The 9,301-nt window shown below is 53.5% G+C and overlaps 2 long non-coding RNA genes across 2 annotated transcripts in view; one reads left to right on the forward strand and one right to left on the reverse strand.

Annotated features, from left to right (window-relative positions):
• The first annotated feature begins 6 nt into the window (after positions 1-6).
• Positions 7-6,678, forward strand: LOC107140887. The gene is made up of 3 exons (XR_007346605.1): positions 7-755; positions 1,527-1,702; positions 5,309-6,678. It is a non-coding gene; the product is annotated as an uncharacterized LOC107140887 (long non-coding RNA).
• The window catches only part of LOC125616012, a 299,348-nt gene continuing 295,569 nt past the window's right edge, over positions 5,523-9,301 (reverse strand). Inside the window, exon 3 of the long non-coding RNA XR_007346606.1 lies at positions 5,523-5,646. This is a non-coding gene — a long non-coding RNA (uncharacterized LOC125616012). The remainder of the gene's footprint in view (positions 5,647-9,301) is intronic.

Below are 9,301 nucleotides of genomic sequence, written 5' to 3' on the forward strand. Positions count from 1 at the left end.
AGAAGGGGGACGCCGCTTCCTCGGTGCTGCGCAGGGGCCGCGCGAGCCCGGGCAGGTCGCCCCCCTGGGGACCGCGCCCCGGAACCGCAGCGGATCCCTAGGCCCGCCCCGGCTAGGCGCAGACTGTGGCCGTCGGCCACGGCTTGGATCGGGTGGGAGGGTCAGGACCGGCCTCCACCTTCCCGGGCAGGGCCGTCCCTGAAGGCCAGAAGCTGGCCAGTGGAGTGTACTAGAAGAGCGATTCCTGGGAATGCGGCTCGCACCCTCCTGGCCCACTGGGCCCTTCGCTAGCAGACGGCTTGACTTAAGGCGTGACTTAACTCCTGGACTCCGTTTCCAGGCCCCCTGCTCCCGCACAGTGGGTGGTGGAACCGGAGGCTGACAGCACCCTTCAGCAGCCTCGGAAGAGCTGGCAAGAGCCGCGTGTGGGGCTTACGGCTCAGAGTGAGCGTGTCTCACTGACCCAACAGAGTGGTACTGGCCTCCTTTCTGGTTAGACCTCGTGGCTGGGAGCGAGGGCTGGTGCACAATAATAGTGACTGCACTGTAAAACGCTCCTTTGGGGGCCAACTGCTGATTTTCCGTCTTCCATCCAGCTCCAGTCTCTGCCCCCCTCTGCCAGGCTCTGTGTCCAGGAGGCAGATGGCCCCCACGAGTGGCTCCACCTGCAGAGGCAACAGCAGTAGACTGAGGACAGAAGGCAAGGCCGGGGCCCTTCTCCCCAGTCCCTGCTGGCCTTGCCCTGGCCTGGCAGTGTGAGTGTTGAGGCCACCTGGTCTGGGGGGCCTCAACTCATGCCTGGCTCTGGGGAAGACAGAGGTGTCCATGTCTCTAAGGCTTGCACTGCTGCAGGTCCCTAGGTATGGCACTCTGGTGTTCCTCAGCCCATGCCCACACTCCCGCTCATGGTCCCTCCTGCCTTGCACACTGTGAGGTTTGTGGGCAGCAGGCGTTATACAAGGCCACCGAGAAGGGCTCCATGTCTCTCGGCGGCACCTGTCTTGTTCAGAGTTGGTTATTTTCCATGGTGCCAGGAATGCCTTCCTTCCTTCCTGTCTAACCTGTCTCCACCCTGTGTGGTGGGTGAACTCTGGCTCAGCTGGTCTTGGTAACTGCATTCTTTTCCCAGTGATTGGCTTAAAACAGCCTCGCTGAGGAATTCTGAGAGGAAGCCTGCTGTGGGTCATTTGGAAATGACTTCCTCCTCAAACAGGAGTAGAGGGGACGTTCCACTCTCCCTGCTGGCTGGTGGTATTTGGAGGTGATATCTGGTGCCTTGCAGCCTTCTTGCAGACATGAGAGGGGTAGCTGAGGAGCATCTCTGCTCTAGGGATAGCAGCATGGAAAAAGCATGGGTGCTGATGTCACCACCAGGCCATGAGCCACCCTGCTGCTGCCCTAACCTGGAATTTCCTGTTATGACAGTAGTGCCTGTCTTAATTTGAACCAGTTGAGTTGCAGCAAGTCAGCATCTTAACTTGAAACCTATGAGAACACATCTGTTAGGATTCTCTCTATTAAAACAGCAGGAAGTCCAGCTCAGCTGTGAACCGGTTCACCCTTGCTGGGCCACAGACCTCCACAACATAGCCACTGAGACCACAGTTGTCCTCTCTGCAGATCTGGATGGGCGTCCTGGTCTTCTGCTCCCTGAGGTTGGGGCATTGAGAGTGCTGCTGCATCCAGAGGACTTTCTCAGCAGGTGGGTGGATGGTGGGAGCAGGCCTGCCTCCCTCTTTTCACACGGTTGCTCATAAGTCAGTGGTCTATCGGAGCTGCTTTCCATGACAGCTGGACCCCAGAGGGTTGAAGTGGACATAGGAGGTCTGGCTCAGAGGCCCCAGGGCGTTACTTTTGCCACAGTCTGCTGGTGAATGGGAGTCCACAGCCCGGCCAGACTCCTGGGCAGGGGAAGTAGATGTCTCTTCTCAGTGGAAAGAGGCCTTGTGTAGACAGGAGTGGGAGGACTTGGACAGTGGTCTCTGGAAATGATGCCGTGGCCTGGCTTCAACAATAGGGCACATGCTGGCACTCGCCACAGTAAAGGACCCCTGGGGACTCCAGGTCCTGGGTGTTGCTTCACTCATACCTTTGCAGAAAGAAAAGCTCCATCGTGATGAACCAGGAAAAGCCTGATGGGCTCCTAGCCAGGGGTCCCCAGGTGGCAGGGTCCAGGAGGTGGCTGACCCATGCCTGAGTCCAGCACCACACTGAGCTAGTGAGTGTCAGAGGGGGCGAGGTTGTCTTACAATTTGCCTTAGGTAGTTAGGACCCACCCTGACTCCAACCATGTGCCTGCCTCCCGGGGCCATGTGCTGGCTGAGGAGGAGGTGTTGATGGGTAGGACACAGACCCCAAGCCTTATGAAGGACCGGGTGGGTGGGTGTGTGTTTGCAGCTGGTGCTTGGGCTGCACCTTTCCCACACCCACACCTGTGCATGTAAGCCCTCGCCCCACCCGTCCCCTCTGCCTCGGGCAACTTAGATAAAAACAAAGGCTTTGGGGAAATAAGGGTTAAGGGGGTATAGAGTCTTCCCATAAGGACAGTTCAAACAATTGTTGCCATTGAGACCTCAAACACATGTGTAACTAATTAGAACAAATTTTAAAAATAAAAAGCCATAGACCTGAGGCTAGGCTGACGACTGAAAGTAAAAAAGACAGGTGTGAATTACTAGCTGGTAGTGGGAACAGCCATCCCTGGCATCAGGAGCTGGGCCGCCCCTCCTGGGGTCCTCTGTGCATGCCTGACCTGGGCCACTTCCGCAGTCCACCTGCGGGGCCTGGTCCAGGGTTCTTCGTGGGAGAAGCCATATTTCCTGTCCTTCCCTCTGAGCCTCCACCCGCCACCTTTTTTGCCTGGACTCTTCCCCACCCTGTTTATTCCACGAGTCCCTCTCCACCCTTTCTGGTCACACGTTAATGCCCTCTCCTTCCTCTGGTTGCCATTAGTGACCCCTCCCTGGCAAGGTTTGCATCTCAGGTGCCCCTCACCTGCTTTCTTTGCTTGGTTTTAGTTCTTTTAACATCACTGATCTAAAGGTCACACGATTGAGCAATATATTTTAGTCTCCCGCTGGCCTGTCGATGACACCTCTGGCCAAAGCCACCTAGTGGGTAAAACTCACCCTTCGCCATCCTCCTGTTCTCCAGGGAAAGACGCCTTCTTTATCTTGAGGGGTAGCCACAGGGTGGGTCTTCCTTCGAGGGGAGCTCAGAAGACAGTCATAAAACTTACTAACCAGTAACTTTCCCCTAGATTTACTGGACCAAGCACCTGATGCTCTTCAGGTGACATCAGAGTGTGGGCCAAGGACCCAATGGCTTGCACTTTAATTAAGTTAAGTAGGGGCTGGGGCTGGGGCTCAGTGGTAGAGTGCTTTCCTAGCATGCATGAGGCCCTGGGTTTGATCCCAGCACCAATAAAAATAAACAAACAAAATAAAGGTATTCCGTCCACCTACAACTAAAAAAAAAAAAAAAAAATCAAAGTAATGTTTAACTTGCAGGGAAATGATGTGTTTATCTAAAGAATTGTAGAGACGGCCTGGAGACAAAAGCCCCTTGTGATCTTAAGAATACTCTGGCAGAAGAGGAGAGCCAACGGCCCTGGATGACAAAGGCCGCACTCAGCCCACGCTTCCCGCCCATTGCCCGCCTCCCCCTCCCTATAAAGGCCCTTTGTGCCCTGAGTTCCCTGGGAGGATCTTTGTTGGTGATGGCCTCTGACATTCTTCAGGGGCTGGCTTTCCAACTAGACCTTTTTTCCTTGCAAGTTGTCCTTGAGTAGCTGACCTTTTTAAGTGGTGACTAAGTGAACCTGGTTTCAGGAACACAGCCATGATGCTCCGCCTCACCACAGGGCCAAGCAACCAGGGGCCGGAACCTCTGAAACTGAGCCAAAATAGACCTTCCTCCTTATAAATGGGTTTTCTTCAGTACTTTGTCACAGCAATGGAATTTGACTAGCACAGAGACTTGGCACGCAGAATAGGGTCATTGCTTGACCATCCCTGAATGTGGTTCATAAGACTTTGTAATTGGTTTTGGGGCGAAATTTCCAAACATTTAGAGATAAAGCCTAGAGAAAGCTTGGAGTGCTGTAAACAGAGCTAGTAGGCAATTCTGACTGGAGATTAGCAGATAGTAAAGACTGCTCATGAGGTGTCAGAAGGGAAGGAGGACTCCACTGGGAATTGGAGTAGAGAACATTCAGGCCACATTCCGGCAAAGAACTTGCCTATATTTTGTCCATGCCCTGAGACTTTGTGTGAGTCTGAGTTTAAAGGTGAAGGTGATGGACTGGTTTATCTGGTGGAGAACATTTCAAGGCAGCACAGTGTCCAGGCTGCAGCATGGACATTGATGGACTGCTTTTAGCCATATTTAAAGTGAGAATCTAGAGCAAAAGACAGTGAGAAGTTTTGAAAACCTTGAAGTTTGACTAGAAAGGGGACACATATAGAGTTGTGGCCAGGGAGGGTATGGTTGTTAAAGAGATTAGCACCAGTAAAAAAACAAACAAAAAAAACAGACAAAACAAAACCAAGTAGTCTGCACCAAGAGAATGGGAGAAGCTGGCTGGAGCACATCTCAGTGACCAGTGACCACCTCACATTGCAAGCTCAACAGTGTAAAGGCGAGAAGTTGGAAGAGAGCCCTGGGGTGCTCTACTTGCAGTGGCTGCCTGGGGAGTTGTTTTCCCAGGACCCATGTCATCATGCTCAGTCATTCAGGCACTCAGGGGCCACGGCAGCCATGGACCAAGGGGGCCTAGCCATTGTTTGAGCCAGTGGCAGACCTTGGACTCATCCTGCGGTGCTAGTTCTACAGGCATGCTAAGTGGGTCCTGGGGTTACAGGGTCCTGGAGGTTTCCACTGATTCCAAAGGCAGGTCTGGGAGGCCAGGCAGCAGGTGGCAGGGCTGGAGTCCCTGCAGGCAGCCCTGGAGGGCCATGTGTGGCACCACAGGAGTAAAGCTGCAGCTTCAGCTGAGACCCCAAGAAATTGAAGATGCGGGAACATGGGGCATCTGCCAAGGAAAGCCACAGACAGGGGGCAGAGCCAGGCCAGGAGTGGCCATGTGGGCTGCCAGGGCAAGGTCACAGCGGCAGCGCTGCCCAAGCCTGTGGGGCCCACACCATACCTCCATGTGCATCCCAGATGCAGACATGGAGCTACAGTATTTAACTTTTTCCCTGATTATTTTGGTCTTGCTTTCTGATACCCTGTTTGTCCCTTCTGGAATGGGAATGCTTAACCTGTACCACTGTGTGTTGGAATTTTGTAAGTTATTTATTTTTTCCAGGGGCGTACGGCTATGAGCCATGCTGAAACTGCTAACGTGGGCTCTCAGAGGTGGATTGGACGCATTTTGCACTGTGAGATGGACTTGAGTCCTTGGGGGACAGGACAGGATATTTGGATCTTAAGTGTTCGCCAAAAGCCCACATATGGAAGAGCTGGTCCCCAGCTGCTGGTGCTGCTAGAGCTGGTGGACCTTAGGAGGTGAGGTCATCGGAGACGTGCCTTCAGGGGGCTCTGGGGACCCCGGCCCTTCCTGCCTCTCCTTGCCTACCAGCTGTGCCGCCAGCTCCGCCCCACCACACATTCCCCACTCTGATGTTCTGCCTGGGGGCCAGGCCACTGTGGACGAAGCCTCTGAAACCGTGAGCCAAAGTAGACCTGTCCTCATTCAAGTTGGTCATCCCGGTTATTGTGTCACACGTTCTCACACGCCCTTTCAATGAGCTCACTAAGTAAAGCTTAGCTATTTGTTCAAACCAACATTTCTAAACCCTGGCTGTAGATTAAAGCTACTTAAGGACAGTAAGGATGTGTGCCTCCCCAGGCGTTTGGTTCAATTGCTGTGGAGTGGGACCCAAACACAGGACTTTTAGAAGCTCCCAGGTGCAGCAGGTTTGAGACTGTGAGTCTGGGTGTGTGTCTGCCTCCCGGTGGGAGAGAACTTGCTGAGGATGACCACAGCTGATCCTCACTCCTGGGGCACCGCATGGCGCCTTGTGCACTGACCTGCCCAGCACATGGTGAAGAGTCAGGTGGGCCAGGACCTCTCGTGGAACAGGTCATGTCTCATTGTGATTCCTACTCCAAAATATATGGGTGTCGTGAGTGCCAGTCTCACAGAAAAAGCAGAGTTCATCCGCACGACGCTCCAGCTCGACCATGAACACAGCCAAGTCCCGATTCCAGTCCCTCTCCTGTTTGGTGGCCAGGGCTCTTGTGTCCACTACCCTGACCACCCTCTCAAGAGAGCACACATTCTTTCATTTCATGTCTCCGCTGAAACTTACTCTCGGAACCTTTTTCTTCTTGAAGTTCTTCCTTTGGCCATTGAGATGTGGGTCGGGAACGAGTCTCAGGAGAATCTGAGTCCTGTTTCCTCCTGAGGAGGCATTCCTGGGTGAGAGGGCGCCCTGCCATGCCCTCTGGTGGGTAACCAGGAAAAGGGGGCGCCTGACCCCAGCTGAGCCCCCCAGGGTGAGCTGAAAGGATGTGGGCTAAGAAGTCTCCCTCTTTTCTTATTTATTGCTTACACGCCCTTCTCTCTTGTTCTGTTTCTCTAAAGAATCAATGATTTTAATTCCAGTTTTCTTTCAGAAAAAAATAAAGCAGGTTCTCTGATGCTTAAAATTACCAATAAAATAATGAAAGCAATTTGTAATACTTATTTATTTGAACAGTAATTTTAATATAGACCGATGCTACTCCTCTTCAGCCAAGGAAATGCAATGACTGGCCCTCTGAAAGTCGACGATAACTAGAAATCCAACATTGTTCACGGCACTTCGCAGCTTTCCGTGATCAGGTCACTGGTTTTTATATAACCCACTTTGAAATGTTCTGTCTACGCCTACTTTATAGAAAGCTTCCTGTCCTGTAGGGAGATAAAATGTTTTCCCCTAAAATATCTTTCATCTGTTGTAATTTATAAGACTATTCTATCAGTTTTAACTGAAAATCATCTAAATGTACTCAAAAGGGCAAAACATATGTAAAAATAGTAATGATTTTGAAAACACTGTGCTAAGTGAAATAAGCCTAGAGTGGAGGAAAAGTACCATGGAGCACTGTCATGGGGTCCCCCCGCTGCACCTCTCCGTGGAAGGGGGAGGAGTGGGTGGGGGAGCAGCCACAGCTAGTGTTTAAGGGGAAACGGCTTCAGCTGGAAAAGACAGACCAGTCCTAGAGATGGATGGCGCTGCTGGTCGCGAGGCCGAGGTTTGGGATGAACCTGGTTCTCTGCTCTGCCAGCAGGCAGGTCTGCCCACGCCACAGCCCTCCGCCCCTGAGAGCCTGCTCTAGAGCTAAGTGCTGATCACAGCAGGAGAGTGACCACCAGCCCAGCTCTGCAGGTTGCAGCTGGAAAGCAGGTTCTTCTCTGCTGCCACCACAGAGGAGGCCACAGCCCTCCAGGGCAGGCCACGCCCCCAGGACGGCAGCAGACCCCAGCAGCCTACTGCCCGTTTCTGTCTCACAAGTTCAAAGAATGAAATCCACAGACAACAGACGGGTGAGAGTGAAAGGAGCAGGATTCAAGTGAGAAACAGAGCTCCCTGTGAGAGGACCCAGAGCAGGGTGCCCCCGGGTCTCATCTAGAGGGTCACCGGGTACCAGGTAGGGGCACTGGTCACTACTGTGTTAGGTACTAGAAAAGTGCCTTGGGTTCAAACCAGAACATTCTGGTTGGCTCTGTTCCTTTGGCCCTTAGGTTTGAACCTCCATTCGGCCTCCCTGCCTCCCTTTTTCTGGGATGTTCGGGATGTTTCTAGGGTTGATTTCATGCAGTGGCCTCTGTATTTATAAAGCCCTTTTCTGGAGCCTGTGGCCCTGCCTGCCTGCCTGTTTTCCGATGTTCTGTCGTATGAGTTGTGAAATAGTGTGAATGTGCCTGATGCCACTGAACTTCAAGGTGGTTAAAGTGGTGTTAGGTTACATATTTTTTACCACATCAATCTAGAAAGAAATATTCGGTAGTTTCAGAACCAGAGAGAAAGGAGTATGTCGATGTCCAATCATCCTGAGTTCACTTCGGAAGAACTAAGCTCATGCAGAAGAAAACTTGCTTTGTTAGTGTGCAGTCATTGTAACGTGTTGATAGGATTTGGGGTGAGATCTCCATGCATGCATACAGCAGTGCAATCAGATCCGGGCCCTCGTTCCACCTCCCCGACACCCTTCCAGTGCCTGGTGATCACTATTCCACTTTCAGGTCGACTTTTTGAGCTTCCACGCCTGAGAGACAGTGCACAGTAGTGTCTTTCTATGCCGGTCTCATTTCCCTTGACACAATGTCTTCTGGTGCCGTCTGTTTTGCTGCAAATGGCAGGATGTCATTCTTCTTTATGGCTGACTAATACTCCACTATATATGTATGCTGCCTTTTATTTATCCACTCCTCTGTCCCTGGGCACCAAGGGTGTACAAACCTTAGCGACTGGGACAGTGCTGGCTCCTCAGAACCTGGCCCGGGAGCATCTGGGAGAAGGCCTGGACCTGGAGGAAGCTGCATTAGCAGACAGCCACTCCGGCTCGCTCAGGGGCAGACAGTGAGCTGCTTGCTCTGCTCAGCCAGCTGGGCAAGAACCAGTGCCCACCAGGAGCGGTGTTTCCTCCTGCAGACTGGCCACAGCTCCCGTCAGGGCCTGGTGCTCCTGTTTTCCGGATGGGGAGCCCCAATGTCGGAGCTCCCTGCTTGCTGGATGGCAGCTGGGCCTTGGGTGCCTGGTTGTGTCCTTCCTAGCACCACTGCTCAACACGAACTTGCCCACTGCCACTGCCACCAAGCCAGGCCACGTCACCAGGGCATACCATGCAGCCTGACCTGGTCTCTGGCACCACCTCTCGCTCCCTCCAGGCCGGACTCGCTGGAGCCCAGAGAGGAGGAGAAGGCAAGGTGCTGGCTGCGGCCAGGCAGAGGGACTGTAGCCCCACAGTGCGTCCCTCAGCCTTCCAGAGCCCCACTGCCGCTTCACCCGCTGGGGACAGTATTGGCATCTCCTTCCTGGACTGCTCAGTGGCAGGAGCCCCCTGAGGTCTGGCACCGGGAACCCGGCCAGCGCTCCCGATCCCCTTGTTGCTTGTCCTCGTGATGACACACCCTCTCGCCCCAGGCAGGTCTGGCCTCCACGGCCTTGTCCTCCAGGCCTGGGGCGAGGTCTTCTCTCTCAAGTGCTGGCCACTGCCGTGCTCCCAGGACTAGGAAGCAAGCCTCGGCGTCTCTTCTGAAAAGCAGGGCAGCAGCGCCTCCCAACCCGCGTCCGACCCCCCGCCCCCGCCC

This window comes from Marmota marmota, unplaced genomic scaffold (genome assembly GCF_001458135.2).
Source record: "Marmota marmota marmota unplaced genomic scaffold, marMar, whole genome shotgun sequence".
Taxonomy (NCBI): domain Eukaryota; kingdom Metazoa; phylum Chordata; class Mammalia; order Rodentia; family Sciuridae; genus Marmota; species Marmota marmota.